The sequence below is a fragment of the Pinus tabuliformis genome, chromosome 7 (assembly GCF_031772625.1).
Source record: "Pinus tabuliformis cultivar Carrire ecotype Pingquan chromosome 7, CPIR1, whole genome shotgun sequence".
Classification (NCBI taxonomy): Eukaryota; Viridiplantae; Streptophyta; class Pinopsida; order Pinales; family Pinaceae; genus Pinus; species Pinus tabuliformis.
This window is the reverse complement of record NC_142293.1, coordinates 871,888,077-871,911,315: the sequence shown is the minus strand read 5'-3', so window position 1 is coordinate 871,911,315 and position 23,239 is coordinate 871,888,077. Positions and strand designations below refer to the sequence as shown.

Sequence of the window (23,239 nt, the reverse complement as noted above, 5' to 3'; positions counted from 1 at the left end):
GGTCAAAGATCATGTGGTCCAACATATTGCCGACAAGGAGACAGCAAAGGAAATGTGGGACGCCCTGAAGAAATTGTACTAGCATACTTCTGTGCAGAGGAAGATGTTACTTGAGAATCAGCTACGGTCATACCAAATGCAGAAGGGGGAGCAAATAGATCACTTCCTTGGTCGATTAAAGGAGATTAGGGACCAACTGACTTCCATAGGGGCCACATCAGATGAAGAGATGTTGGTGAGGACCGCACTTAACGCAATCTCCGAGGAGTGGGAGACATTTGTCCAACATACTGGGCAGGGTGGATCTTCCAAATTGGGAAGAATTGTGGGCGACTCTTCGCCAAGAGGAGATCAAAAGGCTGAGCAAGACGGAAGCTAGCAGCAAAGGAGTCTGGATCAAGAAGGAAGAGCAAGAGGATGCAGCTCTGGCATCTGCAAGAAAGCAGGAGAAGAGGAAGAAGAAGGACCTCTCCAAGGTCAAGTGCTTCCACTGTGGGGAACTGGGTCATTATGCGAACTAGTGTCCGAGGAAGAAAAGTAAGGGAGAGGCGGCTAACTCTAAGGCAGCGCTAGCGAAGGCAGAGAAGGAGGTCGAGGAGGATGACGATTGTGCCATGAGTGCTCATGTGCCACTAGAGAAGAAGTGGGGAGACATCAAGTTGTAGTCAGGAAGACTACAGGCGATGAGGGGCAGGATCCTTGAGGTACCCAACCTCTTGGATTATACCTTGCTACGGAAGCCCCAAAGAGAGAGTAGCAAGACTGGCAGATGTCGGTAGAGACGGATGCAGATGAAGCGGCGGAGAGTGCTACAGTGCAAGAGTCTCCGGGCAGCGCGAGGCTAGCAGGCTGCAACAGTGCGAGAGGCACGAAGAGTGTGGCAACAGTGCAAGATGGCACAGACAGGTTTGCAATGGTACGAGATGCAAGGAGTTGTTGCAGCAGCGCAGAGGTAAGTAGAGGGAGCACTTGTTAGCGGCAGAGAGAGCTTCAGCATTGGGAGTGTTTCTAGCCTGACAGGGATGTCAAAAGTTGGGTGGATCAGTTACTTACTTCTCAGTAACTGAGTTGCAGTGCAGTAGCAATATGCAATAGCATGATGCAGCATGATGAGAGGGGGATGCAGTGCAGATGCAATGTTGGGAGGATGGACCAGCAACAGCATGGATGTAGAGGGAGTTGTCGTACGAATGCAGCAGTGGCAGTGGCAGGGCCATGGGCAGCAGTATAGGATGCAGCAGTCCAGAGGATGTTGGGTGGGGAGGCCTAGCATTAGCACAGGGACTGGTGCCATATAATCAAAGTGATGCTTAGTGACGAGTATTACAAGAGCACAGTGCTCGCTAAGAGGGAGTGTTGATTTGGGGTAGTATCGGATGTGCTCTAGCCATGAAAATTGGTGGAGAAGCTAAAGCACATGAGATCTCCAAGACCCAGAAATGGTTTGGACAAATTATACCTGGTTTGGGAGATATTAAAATAATTAATATTTTTAATGGAGTTCCTAAGTCTAAACTGAGGAAGAATAAAATATTAATGGGTTAGTATAAAATTGGGTTAGAAGGTTCCAAAAGTCATGGATCAAGCCAAATCTAATCTTAGCCATTGATTAGAGATTTAATCTTGACTGTTGAAGGACCAACAGGAAAAGTATAAGAGGAGGCTTGAGGGTCAGTTGGAGAACACACCAGAGTGATCAGTGATTCGATTTGCTAGAGCGGGGTTGCTAAGCAAAGTCGAATTAGTGATCAACAGCGAGGGGCAATGAGTACTAGACAGAGAGGCAGAGACAATGCCAAGAGACCAGCGTAGAGGCAGAGAGCGAGAAGCAGCAGCCAGAGCAGGCCACGCAGAGCCCAGCAGAGACAGCGCAGAGGCCAGAGGGACTGCGTCATCCACGCAGAGAGCAGCTGAAGTGACGCGGAGGGTCCCAGAGGTTGTGCAGTGCCTCAGAGGGCCGAAGCAGAGGCCAGAAGGGCCAACGCAACTCTTCAGAGCGGCTGGAGAGAGTTTCGTGGAACAGGTTTTCTGAGTACCTGTTTCCGAATAGAGAGGTATTGTTGCTAGTTATTTTTCTCTGTTAGGTGAGCCAGTTTGGCACCCAGTTGTACTCGAGGAAATACTGCATAATAATAAAACCTCAGAATAGCTGCACTGGTTTTCCCGCATTGGGTTTTTACGGGGATATTGTCCAAAAATAACGGTGTCACTTGTGTGTTTGTTTTCTTTCAACTGATGATCTGTAGATATTGAGATTGTTTGTGTTTATTTTGTTATTTATATGTTTTAAATAACTTGTTTGAATTTAACAAGTAGAAGAAATAAACCAGAAAAATACAGATTAAATTTCTAACGGATAGACTTGGAAATTTCAACACATTCTCTTTGCTTCAGGATGATGATGATGATGTTTTTATTGCAGATTTGCCTTTTAAAACGCCCATATTTGGTAGTTTGGAGGTTGATGATAGGTCGCCATCTGCATATTCAGCCCTCTTCAATAGTGGATTGACATAACATGTGTAGGAACATGCTATCCTATTTTAGATGTTTGTATTCATTGCCATATTTGTGACGTAATTTTATTTTGCAGCTATGTTGTAAAGAAAATTCTTGCATATATTCATGCAACTTTTGATTCCCTTGTTTTGAATCATTACCAAACACAAAAGTAGGATCCATCGCATTGAGGAGATCTTTGGATGGTTGCATTAGTTATTTGATTTTACTTAGGCTCTAGGTTAGACTAATATAAGATGAATAAGCTCAACACATGTGAACATTAATTCACTTTCATGTATCTTTTGGCATTATTGTAGCCAAATTCTGAACACTTCGTGTTCAATTAAAAGAGAAAGAGACAGACAAAGAGGAAGTATGTGGTGTTTCTGAATGTTGATATGTATCCATCCCACCAAATGGTCTTACCTCCTCTTTCTCCTTGACAAGTTCAACTAGAGATTTATTCGATTCTTATGCACTCCCAAGAAGAGTGCATGTCCCCATGTTGGAGCCTATTGTTACACCTCATATTGTATCAGGGCCCACTTTGTGACTTTCATCCAATTGATGGATATATGTTGTTGGTTCTCTAAAGATGCTTGTCTCTTTCCTTCATAGAGTTTAGACTCTTAGAGATTACTCTTGGCATGTATCAATAAACCTACCTTGCTCTCCGCTCGTCTTATAGACTATTGGCTCTATATGCCTTACTGGATGACTGCATTGTCGGTTTTTTAAGGCTTTTCATTTCCTTCAATCAACGACCATTTCTCCCAATCAATTCCCCCTTTTCAAGTACTATTTAAAGAGTCTATGTCACCTTATATCATCTAAAAGAGCATTGAACCAAGTGATTTGAGAGGCTATATCTATAAGTAGTACATCCAAGTCACTTGGATCACCCCCCTAAGAGTATTGGCCCCAAGATGGCCTTATATTCCAATCCTTTTTAAATAGTAGAGAGAAGAACTTGAAATTTCGTTCATTAATTCAGGGTTTGCTACCATCGACTCCAAGTCGAGATAAACCACCACATCTTGCACCCTAATGGGACTAGTGAATTGTGTCACTTATAAAAGACCAATACAAGGAGCAACTCATTCTATGATATCTCAGTTACTACGAGATCAAACGAAGGTTTTAAAGCCCATACTAAAAATCAAGAAGCTACCATATTCTTTCATTATCCAAACTATAGATGCATGTACCTTCCCAATCTAAGCCCATCATGAAGATCATCTCTTTCTTCCCTATTGTTATGAACACTCCAAGCTGAAAACAACAATGAGAGACCCACACCACTTTAATACTAGATCAATGAGATCTTGAGTCTCTTTTCACCCAAGCCCCCACACCCCACAACAAGTTACCTATCGCAAGACTATTGAGGAGCTCTTGTTCTTAACCCCTAGGTAGTTATCACCAAACCGACAGATAGACCAGCTCCAAGAGGTCCCAAAGCTGGATTTGTTCAGCTTAAAGTACCATTCTTTAGGTCAAGTTGAGCAACCAATCATCCATTCAAAGATTGTTTCCCTTAGCCTTGGATGTTAGGAGTAAAGGACATCTTCGATACAAGGCTCCTCCCTAGATAATACAACCATACCCCCTCAACTCCAAGTATTCTCCAAACAATGTTATCAATGACAGCATCAACGCTTTCCCAGTGATTGATTATTAAGTGGAGGAGCCTTATTCTCTCCTCCGTTCATTTTCACCCCCTTGTTCAACCTCAGTCTCTAGTCCCAACACAACTTGCCATTTTCTCTCTTTCCTTGTGGTTCTGTATATGCACTTATTTTACTCCCATTAGCTAGACACTTCATGCTTTTTTCTATTACTTTTCTGTATTCTTGAGTCTCATTCACCTACTTTTATGGTCATTCCTTTGATATTAATAAACTTATCTTATTTTATCTACAATGAAGTTTTCTTACTTATTTTAGCATTGTTTAGTTATTTTCATTTTGGGCAGCAGGCGTAAAAAATTTCCCGCATTCTTCCCTACAATAACACTTTTGGGAAAGAATCTCAAAAATAGAGGAAGGCAGGCAAATTTCCCAAACTGAAAAGAAGCCACCATAGGAAAGTTGAAACACCAAATCCTTTCAATCCTAATAAACAACCCTTAATGCAATTTATGAGAATTATCATAAAAAAACAAAAAATAATAATAATAATAATGATGGTTCTCATAAATGGATATGCAATAATTGTAACTATCCTTTCAAGGGTGGCTGACACTTCAGTATGGCATTATCTTTTGGTATAGTTGCTAATGAAGCTGGGGTGTGCACCTGTACACATACAAAAAAAAGCTAAAATGGCTAGGCTTCATGTCACTTACTGAGATTCTGCATTTTCTGCTAAGAATACCATGTTTAAGAAACCTGGACCTGGACAGTTCTCCCAGCTGAATGAAACTAACAATGTACTTGTATCACTTTTTTCATACTCTTGAGAATGTATTGCAGTCTCGTACTTTGGAGAAAAAGTCCTCAAGAAATCAAAATTTAATGGAAGCGTGTATATTGTGCAATGTAGGGAGAAAACAGATGAAACAGTTGTTAAATTTATGCTATCCAAATGGATCACATTTAATGCTACTTGTTCTCCTTTCTACAATAAACTTGTGAGAAAAATCATAGCTGTTGTGTAATGGCCATATAGCACATGGTTACAATAAAGTAAGAACAGCATTGTTAGACAGGAGGGTCTCAAAGAGGCAATGGTTGATGGAACACTTTAAATAACCTTGGTTAGGATAAGGTAAGTTCTCAATTATCAAGGATGATTGGACAAATATTAAGCAAAGACCCTTGCTACACATTATTGTCTGCTCTTCAAAAGAGCGCTACTTAAGTGTAAACAATTATACTAAAAAGGTAAAAGAATAACCATTCCAATCTGAAAGGATGCAATCAAAGAGGTTGCTCCTAATGTAGTCATAGGTTATCACAAATGCAGCATCAACTTGTGGATCCGTAGAATTGAAAATTCAATGCAAGTATAGGTAAACATTATGGACTCCTTGTTGTTTTGTATGCACTAAATAATGCACTTTGTTGTCGCACAAGTGTCTAGGCACCGCAACAACGCTCAGAGTAAGGGTTGTCACTCTAATCCTTACTCACTCTATTTAGACTCTCTCCTAAACAAGTCAAGGGGGGTAGTCCCTAAGGTGAATGGATGAAGATAGTCTGTGGAACACAGACTCTAGGAGATTTTAAGGATGAACAACTCGATGAATTTAGAACAAGTCATGGTCAATTGAAATGGATAGATTAAAATAAGACTCAACTGCAAGATAAAATTGATTATAGACCAGTGCCTTTATATTGAATTAACCATAGACTAAATAAAAACAAGTTATCCAGAGCAAATTTATAAATGTGGCAAAGCGATGATCATGAACAATTAAATGTAAAATGCTCAAAACTTTAGCATGCAAGATAATCTAGCAAAATTTATCTTTCTCCAACAGTCAATATAATTTTTTTAAACATTTATTGCACCTTAACAATAGAGAGATCACAAAAATTAAGATTTTGCACTTAACAGCAAAGACACCAAGGAACTTTAAATTGGAATTTTAATTATTCCTTAGGCAATTGCTTCAATGTGATAAATGAAGAAGTAAAACAAATCAAATGCTAAATAAAATAAATTTTTATTAATGGCCCATAGGCCACATTAAAAAGTTTTAATTGAAAGCGCAAATCCTCCTTTAATTTATTTCATTCTCAATTCTAAAGTCACCAAATTTTTTAAATTTTTAAATTTTAGAAATTTTTATGTTTTTCTAAATATTTTTTAAATGGAAAAAAAAATCAAAATCATAAGTTGAAATCAAAAAATGATAAAATGTAAAAACTAAAATAAAATCAAATCAAAAATAAAATAAAAGAATTGAAAAACAACCACCCAAAACAAAAACAAAAAAAAATCAAATTTTAAATTAGAATGAATTTAACCCAACCAAGATTAGAATGAAATCAGATTTTATTTTTTTTAAAAGAAAGACTAACTAAAACCCTAAAAGCTAAGGTAAACCAAAAAATAAAAAGAAATCGAAGTGCTTTTGAAATGTTTGAGTATGTAGGTGTGGAGAGGGCAGCGACGACAGAAAGAGCTTCAAGCTCGAGCTAGAGAATAGATGACGCGGGTTTGTGGAAGAAAACTTCAAGTCGACGGTTTATTGCAGGAATGGAGCAGCGGTAAAGGAGGAAACTCAACAGCAAAGTTGGGAAGTACGATGACAGCAGCAAGGAGCACGAGGAGGGAGACTACAAGGTCTACTCGACGGCGCAAGAAGAACTGACACACCGTGGACGTTGGGATGAGGAATAGACGTGGGGGTCATTTGTTGCAGGTCAGGGTTTGGAAGGAGGGGCAAATGGAGATGTGGGCAAGGAATGGATGCAGCAGCTTTTGCAGCTCAATGGAGGAGAGGGAATTACGCAGGTTTGTGAGCAGCGAGGATTTAATGTAGTGGCAAATGGAGAAGAGGGTTGCAGGCAGGCAACATTTGAGGGATTTGAGAGAGGAAGAGCAGGGAAGAAGGTAGAAGGTGGCAGCGTTTAAGTTGACGCAGCAATGGAGGAGAGAACTAGAGAATCCCAAGCAATAATGGAGAGAATGCAGCAAAGACAAGGAGCTGCAAAAGGATTCTCTCAAAAAAAATTTGAAATTTTTTACAAGAAGAAGAAAAAACAGACAGCAGTTCCACGCAGCCAATGGTAGTTTTAATAAACCCAAAATAAACCAAAAAAAAACGAATATTACATCAATACATTTTTATGCTTCAGATTTGGCAGTGAAACCCTTGTAAAATTTCCAGATTAAAATTTTAAAAACCTTGGACAGCAAAAAAGTTGGATAATATCCCTGCAAAAAATTGATTTTGATGTCAAATCTTACCCTCCAAGGCCTAGATCTGGCATCAAATCAAACTTCTCCTTCAGATCTACAACCTGTACCTAAAAACAGAAACACTCAGAACCCATATATACAAAAAAAAAAAAGAATAAAACCCCAGAAACCCAAGTCAAAAAACCAAAAAAAAAAAAAAAAAATTATAGATCTATGCCTAAGAATGGTAGATCTATCAGATCTGAGAAGTATGAGCCCAACTATGCTCCCAGATCTGATAATCTAAGCCTCTCAACAGCCAGATCTATCAATTTCCCACACAAAAATTAAATTTTTAAATTTTAAAGGAGGTGCTTAACTCAAAACCCTTCGTATATCACCACTAAAATCTTATGATAAGCCCACAGCTAATTTATCTGGGCTCTTCAGAAAACATAGATCGGGAATTGGCTCGTCCAACTGAAGTTCCCAGCAGTTCAGGCTGTTCCCGACAATTCCGGCTTCTGCCCTCTACGTTAGCTTTCCGATTGCTACGCTGATCCTCCTGGCACTATCTTTGCCTCTCTGCTTTTGTATTCACTACCCCTCAGCTACAACTCCAGATTACTCTCTCAACTTTCTCAACAAACCCAGCCCCAGAAAGTCGAAATCTTGATCTCTTGGTGTGTTCTCCAAGTGACCCTCAAGCCTCCTCTTATACTTTTCTCGTTGACAAATCAACGACCGAAATTAAGTCCCTAATCAACGGCTAAGATTAGATCTGGCTTGATCCATGACTTTTGGACCATTTTAACATAGTTTTATATTAATTCACATTAATATTTTAATTTCCCTAAGTTTAAACTTAGGTACTCCATCAAAAATATCAATTATTTTAATATCTCCCAAACTATTTAGAATCTGTCCAAACCCTTTCTGGGTACTGGAGATCTCATGTGCCTTAGCCTCTCCACCAAATTTCGTGGCTAGAGCACATCCGATGCTACCCCAAATCAACAATATTTACTATTTCAGTGACAGGGACCAAAACTTTAGAGTTATTAAACCAACCTCCTAAATCAATATTCATTCCCGAAGCTGATCCAAAATTAAGACTTTGAGAATTAACTGGATTATCATTTTGATTTCTCCTTTGATAAGTTAACCCCTTGTCCTTGGCCATTTCAAGGACTCGCTCAATTGGAGGTTTCTCACCAAAGAGCTTAACTAAGACATTGGTTTCATGACTAAAACTATTGATACTATATGAAGATGTAAAAGGTCTAACGGATTGACTATTTCCTTTGACCTCTTCCCAATTTTCCTGCGACAAATGATATTCTTTACCAACCACATTTATCTGGTTGCTTGTCCCAAGCATCTCATGATGCAGGATCCTCTTGATAATAGGACAAGTGGCTTCTTAATGAAGCTCATCACATGCTCTACAATAAGGCCGAGTCTCCTCCAAAAGATTATTCGTTTCAAGAGGGTGAGGAGGCCGCCTCTACTCACTAGACTGACCTTTCTTCTACCAATTATTTCGATTATTATTATTATTATTCTGACCCCTAGGTTGATGCATTTGAGCTCGTTCCATTTGAATCAACCTACACTGTAATGTAGTTATCTCGTTAGCATGATCAGCAATCATCCTAGCTTGATTTAACTCCATATTTTCTAACTTCTTAAGCAATTTTTGCATAGGTTCTTCTTCAGATTCATTTTCTTTTCCTTTAGACTCTTTTAATTTAACAGTTGATCTATGAAACCCAGGAATTTCATATTTGCCAGAAGCCTTCTTGTCTTTTTCCAGCGCTTCAGTTGTGATTTGACAAGTCTTGTAGTCGCCATGCTTGGACCTTCTTAGTTCATAAAAAGTGTCAGAATTGAAAGCATCAAGATAGTATTCTAGAAGCATTTTCTCAGTTGGTTTGTAATCAGTAGATATTTCTTTAAGCATACCATTAAACCTTCTATTAAATTCTTCACATGTCTCATTTTCTTTCTTTTTAATGACGCTAATGGCTTTTGCTAGAAATCGATCTTCTTTCTTATCACCAAATTTCTCTCTAAAAGCATTAGGGAGGGAATAATATGAATCAATGCTATGATCAGGCCTATCCCTAAACCAGTCCATAGCATCCTACTCAAGGGTCAAGACAAAGCATTTTATTTGCACATCCTCATAATTTTGAGCCTAAGCAAATTTAGCCCACCAAGTTTGAAAAGCATATAAATGATTTTTAACAGTGATTGCATTATTTCCTTGGAAAGCGGGTAACTTGTCTAGACCATTATTAGGAAGGCTATGGGGATAACCTTGGATGTTAGCAAAGTTAAGAGGCCCATAGATATTCATGATGTTTGGAACGGGAGGATTCAAGAAAAGCGAATGGATGTCACTGAGAGCTTCCTGGCCGAGATTGTCAAGGAGTGTACAAGGAGAGAGCTTGTGTAATCTAGCTCTGAGGGCCCTTTCAGGATCTGGAGCAGGATTAGCCAAGCTACTTGGGTTCCTCCTAGTACACACCCCTATAGAAGATGATGGAAGTGGAGTCGCCACTCGGACAGAATCTAACTTAGACACAAAAGATGATATAATGAAAATGAGATGAAGATGAAAAGATCAAATCATGAGAAGAGATTGAGAGGACCAAGGACAGAAAAGTCTGTCCCCGGCAACGGCGCCAAAAAATGTTATCGCACAAAGTGTCTAGGCACCGCGATAATGCTCGGAGTAAGAGTTGTCACTCTAATCCTTACTCACTCTATTTAGATTCTCTCCTAGACAAGTCAAGGGGGGTAGTCCCTAAGGTCAATGGATGAAGATAGTCTATGGAACACAAGTTCTAGGAGATTTTAAGGATGAATAACTTGATGAATTTAGAACAAGTCATGGTCAATTGAGATGGATAAATTAAAAATAGACACAATTGCAAGATAAAATTGATTATAGACTAGTGTCTTTATATTGAATTAACCATAGACTAAATAAAAACAAGTTATCCAAAGCAAATTTATAAATATAGCAAAGCGACTATCATGAACAATTAAATGTAAAATGCTCAAAACTTTAGCATGCAGGATAATCTAGCAAAATTTATCTTTCTCTAACAGTCAATATAATTTTTTAAAAAATTTATTGCACCTTGACAATAGAGAAATCACAAAAATTAAGATTTTTCACTTAACAGCAAAGACAAGGAACTTTAAATTAGAATTTTAATTATTCCATAGGCAATTGCTTCAATGTGATAAATTAATAAGTAAAACAAATCAACGGGTAAATAAATTAAATTTTTATTAATGGGCCATAGGCCACATTAAAAAAAATTAATTGAAAGCGCAAATCCTCCTTTAATTTATTTCATTCTCAATTCTAAAGTCACCAATTTTTTTTAGACTTCTTAATTTTTTAAATTTTTTAATTTTAGAAATTTTTATGTTTTTCAAATGGAGGAGAGAACTAGAAAATCCCAAGCAATAATGGAGAGAATGCAGCAAAGACAAGGAGCTGCAGAAGGATTCTCTCAAAAAAAATTGAAATTTTTTACAAGAAGTAGAAAAAACAGACAGCAGTTCCACGCAGCCAATGGTAGTTTTAATAAACCCAAAATAAACCAAAAAAAAAAAAAACGAATATTACATCAATACATTTTTATGCTTCAGATTTGGCAGTGAAACCCTTGTAAATTCTAGATTAAAATTTTAAAACCCTTGGACAGCAAAAAAGTTGGATAATATCAAGAAATGCAATTATTTTATTTTTTGGAAGGGAGAGCGGAGCGGAGCCGGAGCGTGAAGACCTAGGACTACTGCGTGCAGCTGCAGCGCCGCTGCCTCGGCCTGGGCCGCGAGGCCTGCTATCCGGGCCCTGGCTTCAGCCATGGCCCAAACAGATCCTTCCCTTGGGGATGCGGAGAAAGCTTTTTCTGATCTGGTAAAGTCTCTGCCCCCTGCCCGACCGAAACCAACAACTTCAAAATTTGTTAAGAAGCTGGATATTCTCCAAGAAGTTCAGCTGCCTCCATCTCTTCCTCGAATGGCAGCTCTATCACTAGCAGAAAAAGGTCTCATAGGACAGTTTACAGGCTTATGGCCTTCACCAAGAACAGTCCAACGATGGGTGGAAAGGAACTGGTCCGATAAAATACAAGGAAAGATTTCAATTCGCTTCTGTGGCAAAGGTTACTATACCTTTCATTTTGAAACCAAGGCAGATAAGGACCTGATATTCAGGAATGGGCCCTATTTTATGGACTCTCGAGGGCTATATCTAAACAAGTGGACCCCTGATTTCGATCCTGAGCTAGACATCCCTAATGCGGTTCCGGTATGGGTCCGTCTTCCCCATCTGCCCTTGCATTGTTGGGGAGATGAATCGGTCAAAGCAATCGGGAACGCAGTAGGCAAATACATTGACAGAAGCGAGCCCAAAGACAACATGCAAGCCTGTGCAAGGATCTGTGTAGAAGTGGACCTCGGAAAAGGACTGCCGGAAGCCATCAAGCTGAAGGTGGATGAATGGAGCCACATTCAGCAGTTAGACTACGAGCAAATACCCTTTAAATGCAAGGTATGTCATGAATACGGTCATTTTGCTAATAGATGCACTAAAGTAACCAATTTGGAAACTGAAGACCAAGGAGGACAATGGGAAACTGTGAAAAAAAAGAAAGCAGCACCTCCGTCCAAATCAGAACCATCCTCTGAACATCCGGGCTCTTCCTCCCTCCGCCCCAATTCTCCCCCTCCCAAACCCTCGGGCCCTTCCCAAGAACCCTCCTTCCCCTCATCCTCCAACCCTTTCCTTATTTTATCTTCTGATGATCCTCAATCTGACCAGCCCTCCTTTGAATTGTCTGATCCACCCTTGATTACCTCGATTCTCTCTCAGCCTTCCTCTGACCCTCCCCCTCCCAGAACCACTAGAAGTTCTTCAAAAGATATGGGCGCTTCAAGTGACCTCCACAAGAAGCTTGGACCAGGAAGAAAGTCAGCCAAACAGCATCGGGAAGAAAGCACGCAAAAGGATATTGCCCTTGGGATCCAAACCCCTATGGACTCCTTCATGACAGGATCCCAAGAAAAAGAAACAGCAGGAAAAGACCATGAGAGGCGAGCACCTCCTCGCTCGAATGCCCCATGATGAAGCTCTTATCTTGGAACAGTAGGGGCATGGGGCACCCCTCCAAATCAGCTGCCTTACGAGATCTTCTACAAATAGAAAGACCTGAAATTATTCTGATACAAGAAACCAAACAAAGTCAAAGCGAAATGCAGAAAATTGTAGATGCCCAAAAAAACTTCTCAGGGGCCAGTAGCAACTCCAGAGGAGCATCTGGAGGAATCACAACCATGTGGAATAATCAACACTGGGATTGCAAGTCATCCTTCCTCAATCAAAACTGGTTAAGGACCAATCTAAGTAACAAAGAAGAGAGCTGTGACCTCATCATTTACAATGTCTACATCCCCAATCATTATCGAGAAAAGGAACTGTGTTGGAAGGATCTGAAAGAAGATATAGATAACGAGCAGAACCCAAATGTCATACTAGCTGGAGACTTCAACTTAGTCCTCCACGCGAATGAGAAAAGAGGGGGCAATTTCACCTTCGACCCCTTCAGAAGTCAGATGGAAGGGATAATGTCCGAACATGAATTGATGGATATTATTCCAAAAAATCGAAAATACACCTGGAATAATATAAGGTTGGGACCAGGCAATATCATGGAACGATTGGATAGAATTCTGGTTAATGTCTCCCTCCTTTCCTCCTTTGCTGCTGGTCACACAAAAATTCTCAGTGCTACGGCTTCAGACCACTTCCCCATCCTCTTAACGTTGGACTCCCATTCTCAGCTAGGACCAATCCCGTTCAGGTATAATCCTCTGTGGCGAGACAATGCTGAGGCTGAAGCTATCATAGAAGCAACCTGGAAACATCATGTAGAAGGCTCCCCTAGCCATATATGGGAAACAAAAATCAGAAGCACAAGAAAAGCCCTCAAAGACTGGGCAAAAGTCAGCTATCAAGAGCCAGAAAAGATTAAAAAAAAAATACAGCAGGACTTGGAGGAAATCCAAAAACAAATTGAAGATCAAGGGTTCACCCACCAGCTAAAAAGCAAGGAATGGGAAACACAAGGGCAGCTAATGCACATCAAGAGAGCGGAAGAAATCAAGTGGAGAATTAAATCAAGACAACTATGGCTGAAAGAAGGAGACAAAAACACGGCTTACTTCCACAAGCAAGCCACAGTCAGAAAGGTAAGAAACAATGTAAATGCTATTACGGACAGTCAAGGCAACCAACATAACGACCAAGAATCCATCAAAAGAGCTGCCTCCCTTCACTACAAAAGCCTCCTCACGGAAAATCAAGAAGAAACCGACTATGCTGCGCTGTTACAGCATCTTCCGAAAGGCATTTCTCAAGAGGCGAATGACAGTCTAAACCGAGAAATAACGGAGGAGGAAATCAGAAAAGCTATCTGGACCAATGTTGCACGAAGCGGGAGCGAAGCGGAAGCGGAAGCGGGAGCGCGGAAGCATCATTTTCCAAAAATCTAGGAAGCGAAGCGTCCGCGGAAGCGTCTACTATATATATATATATTTTTTTATTTTTTTGCATTTATACTCAAAACAAACATCCCAAATACCAAATTAATTGTAGAAGACATGAAAACATGCATATTTTTGCATAAATCAAGATAGATATGGCATCCATGATTCCATTGTAGTTACTAGTATGTACAACAATCATCTATATTCTAGCTATTACAAACATACATCAAATTTTTAAGCATATTATAAAACATAAAACATTTAAGCATAATATAAAACATAAAACATAGAGCATATTATGATTTATCTAGCAAGTGAGCAACTGTCAACGTTTGTCACGTCCAAAATTCAAATAATAATGTTTACAAAATATGTCACTTGGTCACTGCCAAGCCAAAAAGGTTCAAAATTCAAATTCACAAGTCTACAAGTCTCTTCCGGGCCCGAAGCGTGGCGCTTCCGGAGGCCCGAAGCGCCCTCTCAGTTAATAGAAATCTATTTTTAATAGAAACAGATTATAGAAAATAGAAATCTATTTTTAATTGATCACAATTTTAAAAAATTATTTGTTATCATATAAATAAATGATATTAAATTTTATAAATAGTTTTAGTTTTTTATAAATTTATTTAATATTTACTAGATAAATTTTTGAACCTGGGAGATTATTTCAAACATATTTTTTATATTTACATTTAATTTTTGAGATTTTGTTATTGTAAATAATAATTTTTATATTATATATATTTGTCCCTTCTAATATATATTTTTTTCAGTATTTTAGATTATTTTAAATTAAAAATATCTAAAACATTTTAAACACTATTCATAAGTTTTCTTTTCCATTTCCTAAAAACAAATTAAGTATTTATAAGATGTATACTCCAGAACTTTCCTTACTGGTTTTTAAAGAATTTTCGTACCAAAATTCGAATTGGAACTTCACTACTATGATCCAAACTACCTATTCAGGACTTGTAGAAGAAGTCAAAGGATATTCCAGTGCCCAGTCCATTTCGACGACCGACCACACATTCTCACGAAGGTTGAAGAAGACACATATAGCAGCAGCTTCACGGAGTTTTCCATTGACGAGTTTCAGGTTTCAATACATACATACGTTTTGATGACAATAATGTCAAATTTGCAAGATGATTTGCATTACCTATCCACACCATTGACCATCGTTTCCTGTGTCGAGCATTGCCATAATTCGAGCAATGTTATAGTGGCCTGCATCCCATATTAATTAGAATCCTTGACAAAGAGCCTGCCAGTTCGAAGCGTGCGCTTCCGGGCCCGAAGCGTGGCGCTTCCGGAGGCCCGAAGCGCCCTCCGAAGCGCGGATCCGGGGCAACGCAACCCATATTCCAGGAATCATTTTAAAATTTAGGAATCGCGCTTCATGAAAACCGGAATCGCGCTTCGCCTGGAGGTTCCGGAACGCTTCCGTACGGGACGCGATTCCAGCTTAGGATCCGGGGGGGGGCGATTCCTGCAACTATGATCTGGACCCTGCAACCGGACAAGTCTCCAGGCCCAGATGGTTTCCCAATCAATTTTTACAAGGATCATTGGCATCTAATAAGAAAAGACCTTGCAAAGATGTTGAGGGGAATTCAAAGAAAAGGGAAAATGGGGGGTTTCACAAATTCAACCTTCCTCGCCCTCATTCCCAAGGAAAATCGTCCCACTTCCTTCTCCAGGTTTCGACCAATTTCATTGTGTAACTCCTCTTATAAGATTTTCACGAAAATCATAGCTTCTAGACTCCAACCCCTCCTTCCATCCCTTATCTCTGAAAATCAAGGGGGCTTCATATCTAATAGGCAAATTCATGACACAATTACCTTGGTCCAAGAAGCCATTCATTCCAGCACTTCTAGGCAAGAGAAAGGTTTTGTCCTCAAGCTCGACTTAGCCAATGCATTTGACCGGGTAAGACACTCCTTCTTGTTCGCTGTCTTGAGGAAAATGGGATTCAATTCTACCTTTATTAGTACCATTGCCGCTTGCATTTCAGGCCCTTGGATTTCGCCTCTGATTAATGGGCGCCCTTGTGATGCTTTCCAATCCTCCCGAGGGTTAAGGCAAGGCTGCCCTCTCTCCCCTTATCTCTTTATTCTTATGGCTGAATCCTTTAGCAGTGCTCTAGATCACAACAGAAGAGTTGGCCTCATCTCCGGCATCAAATTCGGGAACGGAGTCAAGAACATCAACCACTCCCAATTTGCTGATGACACTCTGCTAATTGGAGGAGCATCCACTACCATTGCAAGGCGCTTCAAGATTCTCCTCGATCAATTTATGGAGTACTCAGGGGGAGAGGTCAACTTTCAAAAAAGTTGCATCTATGGCTGGAATATTTCCAACCAAACTGCTCACAGCATCGCCAACATCTTTGGAGTTGCCTACAAAGCAAACTGGGACCACTTCACCTACCTTGGGATGCCGGTCACCCTGGGACCATTAAAAGCTGCTACTTGGAATGAAATAATAGACAAAGTCAAGAGGAAGATCCAGCAATGGGGAACTCAATGGCTCAATCCAGCAGGCAGAATAATTCTACTCAAATCAGGTATATCCTCTTTACCTCTATACCGATTTACTCTTTATCAAGCTCCTGCTACATTTCATCATAAGCTGGAAATCGCCCTCCGAAATTTCTTATGGCAAGGAGGGAAAAAAGAAAAAAATAGATTTGATTTGGTCAGTTGGAAAAGTGTAATCCAATCTCAGGACAGAGGTGGTCTGGGAATTAGAGCCCCCAAAATCCTAAATTTGGCATTTGGGATCAAAATGGCCTGGAGGTTAATCAATGAGCCAAAAGCCTGGTGGAAACAGGTCATAGAAAGCAAATACCTCAACGGCAAAAGGCAAAGACTTCTTGAAATAGACATTCCCAACAGAGATTCCACCAAAATTTGGCATCTCTGCAAGAAAGCAATCCCCTTCCTCAACCAAAACACCTCAAAGATCCCTGGAGGAGGGGACAGCATCAACTATGCTACTGACAAGATAATGGGTCTTCAACCTCTAAATACAATAGAAGAAGCCATCCCTTTTATACTCCATCTCAATAGTAAAGGCATCCAGAGGCTAGACCAAATATCGAAATGGGATGTAGATACAGGAGCCTGGACTAATTGGGAATTTCCAGCCACTCCATCAGCTCTAGAAGCAAGCCTCAAAGCCCTCCAAAAAAATCTTCAGAACAGAGCCCCCATAAAAAAAGGAGCAGCAGACGGATTTCGATGGGATCCCACGGGTTCAAGCTATACCATCAAGTCTGGTTATCACTATATCTGTAATAGCACTTATCAGATTCCCATTTGGAACCAATGGAGGATAATCTGGAAATCTGAGGCCATCCCCAAAATCAAATTCTTCACCTGGCTGTTGCTAAAAGGCAAAGTCCTCACATCTGAAAACTTAAGAAAGAGAGGGATCAACGGTCCCTCAAGATGCCCCAACTGCTGCTCAGCAGAGGAAACAATTCAACATTTGTTCCTTGACTGCCCCTTCGCCAAGAGATGCTGGATCAATTTGTCCAACTTGGGCAATATAAAATGGCAACCCCAACAGAACATTTCAGAGACAATACATGAATGGAGAAAGAACTGCCCATGGAAAGACAAGAGGAGTAAGATTGTTAAAAGAATTTGGGCTATCATTCCTCATAACCTACTCTGGAAAATTTGGCTCACAAGAAACAAAAAGATCTTCCAAAACAAAGAGAGCAATGTTCGAACGACATGCAATAAAGCCCACACCTTGGCGCAAGAGACAATAGCAGCAAAGTATAAAGGAAAAATCCAAGCAGCAGATTACTCAGTGGAAGAAAGATCAGTTATCAGGCACATACTAGACCGACCAGGTCAACATCAGGATACTCAGAGAACTGATAGACAGCAGCAAGCACAAACCAGGGAGTGGGAAATCAGACTCCCAATTCAGGATTACAAGATGTGGATTCAGAGCAGTAACTGTCCAACTCTATACTTCGATGGCGCATCAAAGTCCAACCCAGGACCAGCAGGAGCGAGAGGAGTTATATTAAATGAGTCAGGGGATGAAATTTGCAGTTATGAATGGAGCTTGGGAAGAAAAACAAACAACAATGCAGAGGCATTAGCCCTTTATCAAGGTCTAATACAATTAAAAAATATGGGTATCAGAAAGGCATTAGTTTTTGGGGACTCTACAATAATTATTCGCCTCATGAACTACAAACAGCGATCTCCCAACAGTAACCTCCAGCAACACATTGAGCGCATCAAACTCCTCCTCAATCATTTTGAAAACATCAAATTCTATCACATTCTTCGCACGCTAAATACGAAAGCAGACAAGTGCGCGAATAATGCAGTGGGAAAGCAGGAAGGTGTGTTAAGGCACAACAATAGAGAAACTTTTCAACCCCTGCCATGACTCAGAAAAATCCTGGTACTGCCCAGTTTCGCTTGTTCATCAAGTGTGCGAAGGGCATGGTCTCCACAGTCGCAAGACAAACTGCAGAAAGTGTATTATGCACAACCAGTCAAATCCGAACCTCGATAGAGGTAATCACCTGTCAACAAGGAAAAACAACTCAATTCAGCGCCGGCACAAGGCTTGAAAATACAGTAAACGGAGATTGTCTGAAAGATTTGGGGCAGAACCTCACCATTCCCGTGATTCCGACTCCAGTTTGGCATTCTACCCATTGTTTGATCCAATCTATAAATGCGAGCATCAGCAAACAAAGCGTTGCCTATCGCGATCAAGAGACTGTGCAGCAACATCTGTTTGAAGCAGACGTTTTTACTCAGAGTCTCAGAAGGAACAATCCTCTGGTATCGCCTCACTTTATTCTGTCTAGTTTCATTCTAAATACTGTTGCGGTGATCTACAGGAACGCTCAAGTTTGTCTCTGCAGGGCGTCTCGTCTAGCTGCTCCTCCATCTTTTCATTCTGCGTCCACCTCTCATCGTCTCTGTCCGGCGTTCACAGTTCTTCCCTTCTCATTCTTTCTCTGTCTCTATTCCTCTCCCACCGTCCGTCTCTACAGCGAGCTCTCTCCAGCTCCCTCCATTCTCCTTTTCTCCGCCCTCACCTCTAATATTCCCTTCTGCCCCATCTGCCTCTCTCCCATCAGACCTCTGGTCCATTTCCCCTCAGGTTCGTGCAATAAGCCCCCGCCCAATCTCCCATCTGTATCTGTTGCTCTGAATGCGGGATACTCTGTTTCTCCCGACAGCGTCTCCAGAACTTATCATCAAGTCAGAGCATACAATAACGCTCTTAACTCTCCCGCCCACTTGACCTCTGTTTTCACCTACCTCCTCAGCCGCATCATTCTCCCTTCAATGGCGCGCAGTGAGGATTGTTTTCACTGTGCTGATCTGCAAGCTGAGTTAGAAGAAATAAGGACTCAGCAGTCAATGTTAGATGAAAAGCAAAGTCTATTGGATGCAAGATTAGAAGAGCACGATAGGCATCTTGACGAGCAAAGCAGGAGACTCTTTGATCAGGACCGCATTAACACTGAAAAGTATAAAGTAGAAATCCAGCTTTTTATGCATAAGGCTGCTTCCCTCCAAGAGCAATTCAGGCAGCTCACAAACCGCTGCGCCCATGCCGAAGAATCAATTTCCATTCTGAAATTCATGATGGAAAAGAACGCCATTGCCACCAGCTCCTCCACCGTCAAACAAGAAGCTAAAGATGACAAGCCGGAGGAATCAACGGAGGAATCCAACACATCATGATTGACTGAATGAATTTCAAATATATCTTTTTGTTATTCTCCTTTATTAGAATCTATACTAGTGTTGTCTTTAATAGTAGCAAAAAAAGCAATCTAAGGACCAAGGGGGTAGCCACTTTTTGTAAACCCCTTGCTCCTTCTCAGTCTGCGCAATCTATGTACTAGAGGATTCGAAATCCTTGTTTTTTTTCAGAATATAATATATAGCAACCGACCATTTCAAAAAAAAAAAAAAAAGTTGGATAATATCCCTGCAAAAATGATGTTGAGGCCAGATCTTACCCTCCAGGGCCTAGATCTGGTGTCAAATCAAACTTCTCTTTCAGATCTGCAACCTGTACCTGAAAACAAAAACACCCAAAACCCAGATATACAAAAAAAAACCCAGAAAACCAAGTCAGAAAATCCAAAAAAAAAAATTACAGATCTATGCACAAGAACGGTAGATCTATCAGATCTGAGGAGTATGAGTCCAACTCTGCTCCCAGATCTGATAATCTAAGGCTTTCAACAGCCAAGTATATCAATTTCCCACACAAAAATTAAATTTTTAAATTTTAAAGGAGGTGTTTATCTCAAAACCCTTCGTATATCACCACTAAAATCTTATAATAAGCCCCGAGCTAATTTAACTGGGCTCTTCAGAAAACACAAATCAGGAGTTCGCTGGTCCAGCTGAAAACTTCTTCTAACGCCCGAAGATCCAACTGAAAACTTCCCCTAACGCCCGAGGAACTAAAAAACAAGATTTTTCCTGCAAAACTCAATCCAACCATTAAAATGGAGCAAGAAAATGATAATAAAATTCAAACAAATAGAGATACCTGTTATTACATTCAAAAAATTATCATTTAAACATCAGTGACTGAGCAAGATACATGTACTCAAATCACTCTTCAAAAGCTATCATCAATGGCTTAAAAAAAACTACGCATGAAAACAACACATCTTACAGTATTCCCATGAAGAGTAGCACCAACGAAATTTAACCCCAAAGTCTTTATTTATTATGCAGAAAAAGATTACACAAGAGCTTTTGCTTAACACACGACTCAGAAGATCGAATCGATCGACTGACAAATGACTTCCTATTTAAAGATAAATCCTCCAACAGCTAGTTTGAGTGATTCTCGTCAAAGCAATCTGAACTGTAGATAAAAATTAAAAATTCCTTAATCTCATCCGTCGAAATATTTAAATATTTGGGGAAATTTGAAATTTTTAATTAAATACATTTTAATTAACTCAAAAATAAAAAATAAAAAATAAAAAATTGAGTTAATTTCCCCAAAAAATTGACTTTGACTTAACCCCCAAAGATCAAAGGTTTAAAATTTTGCAAAATAATTAATTTACCTTAGTCTCGGGACCTTTTAAAATTTATTTTTTAAAGACCGACGAATTTTGACCTTGGAGAATTTAAATTTATCTAGGACCTAGAATTAATTAAATTTCTAACTTAGGATTTTGATTAATTTTTGGCCAAAAATTTAATTAATTAACCTGAAGGGATAAATTATTTTTCCAACCCTCAAGACACTTTACATCATGATTTTCATATTTTTTATATCATAAGGGGGAAAACCCATTTGTAATAGACTCTCACAAACTACCCATTTCTGCAACACAAATATAATCCAGCAAACAAAACAATTTGTAATAAAATAACCTAACCAAATAGTTAGGATTATTCCCAAATCACTTTTACATAGACTCGATCTAGAACACTAGGACTCGTCTAAGATCCCAGTGACAAAATGCATTCCGGCTTTGGGGTATGACAGAAGGAAATCTCTGCCGACCATCCGAGAACGGATCGATTAGACAAAAACCTCCCAGAATGTAGATCGTCACCAAAAAAGTAAGTTTACCTAGGCCATTACATACATGACACGAATCTGCTGAGATTATTTACATCATATACATGCAGAATGGGTTTACATTATAACATCTTGGAAATAAAGTTGATGATGATAGCTGAACAACACGGACACATTGATCAGGTGCTATCCCTTTTGCGAAAAAAAATGGGTGAACTGCTATGGGTCGTTGACAAGTAGTGGTCAACACAATTAAAGGCAATGATAAAATTCCTTGGACCACACATTATTTTAGGTGCAAGAAAAGTAGACATGTTCAATTGTAACCACCTGCCTCCTTAGCTATTATAAGACACATGCAAGGCAGTTCTCAAGACTAACAAGAACAGGATAAGCCACCTTCACTCTTTAGCATCTCACATAGGAGGAGACCCTAAAAGCTATTGTTGAAAGTGGCCTAGATGGAGGGGATCCATAACAGAGTAGGGCCAGAATGTAATACAATTCATAGCTGAAGTGAATGAAAATACATTGCCTCATTCACCATCTCCAACCCTGGCGATGAAAAGGTACAATTTCAGATTCATCACTCCCCTAGCCTTGGAAAGATATATGAGGTTATCAATAACATTATTGGCAAGCCAAGTTCAACATCCCAACAGAAAGACGACTGGAGTTTTTCAAAGAACCCTGAAAGTTGATAGAGAAGAGGTGAAACAAGTTGACACCCCTTATCATATGGCTGCTTGTATACTTATCCAAGTGATAGGTAGAGAGACCAGGCAGAGATGCACCACTAGATTATGCTGAGGTGACACAAGAGTTAATTGATGATATATCAAAGATGTGTGGCATTTGATCAAGCAAAAATAATTCAGCAACTGTTTCACGATTTCTCATAGCAATACCCCACTTACACAGCTGCTACAAGGGAGGATAACAGTATGGTGTAGGTAAATCCCACTGGATGGTGGAGAATGTAAGAGAACAAAGCTCTAAAAATTAGAAAGTTTGCTGTGCATTTCTAATTTTAGGTTGGCATTCCTGTAGCTACAAAAAGGAACATGTTCACTCACAATTATCCAGTCCATTAAAAGAAAAAAAGCTTACCTTTGGCTTTAAGAGAGCAGGAAAACTTATTTTTATGCATGGAAGTCTCTGCCTTCATAACCAAAGATTGATGAGGAGGGTAATTCAGATTCAAAAACTGGCTTAATTGGCATGCTATTAAGATGGCATTGTATTACAGGACAGTGATGATGATGATGATGATGCAGCAAAACCTAGTGAGGCACAGGTGATTTTGGATAGCTTTAGAGCAAATCTTAATTTATGAATTTATGCATCATTGTATCAGCCACCAGCTAAAATATGAGCAGTGAGGACATAATTTTGCCAATTTCCATTTTTGGACAATCTCCTTGCTCATTTTTTGATTAAATATCAATCAATACACAAATCAAACGATGCAGCATGCACCAATATTGATTGTCTTTAAGTTATGTTTCATCATAATTTTTATGGAATCATGAATAGTTATTGGTTTATATTTCATGTGGAATTATTCAAAATTCAAATAGATTATCGATTATAGTTTATTATATATTGTAAGTTTTTTTTATATATTCAATTGAATACTTCTTGGAAAGTTTTTTTGAAAACTGTTGTACAATTTATTTGAATATTTGTTTGTTATTCCTGTCCTCTTGCGCACCAAACTTGATGCAACATAGGCTAGCACTAC

The 23,239-nt window shown here is 39.6% G+C and overlaps 1 protein-coding gene across 1 annotated transcript in view; it reads right to left on the bottom strand.

Moving 5' to 3' along the window:
* LOC149250401 (RNA polymerase II subunit B1 CTD phosphatase RPAP2-like protein) overlaps window positions 1-23,239 on the bottom strand; it is a 183,102-nt gene that overhangs the window by 105,120 nt on the left and 54,743 nt on the right. The gene's annotated exons all lie outside the window — the stretch shown is intronic.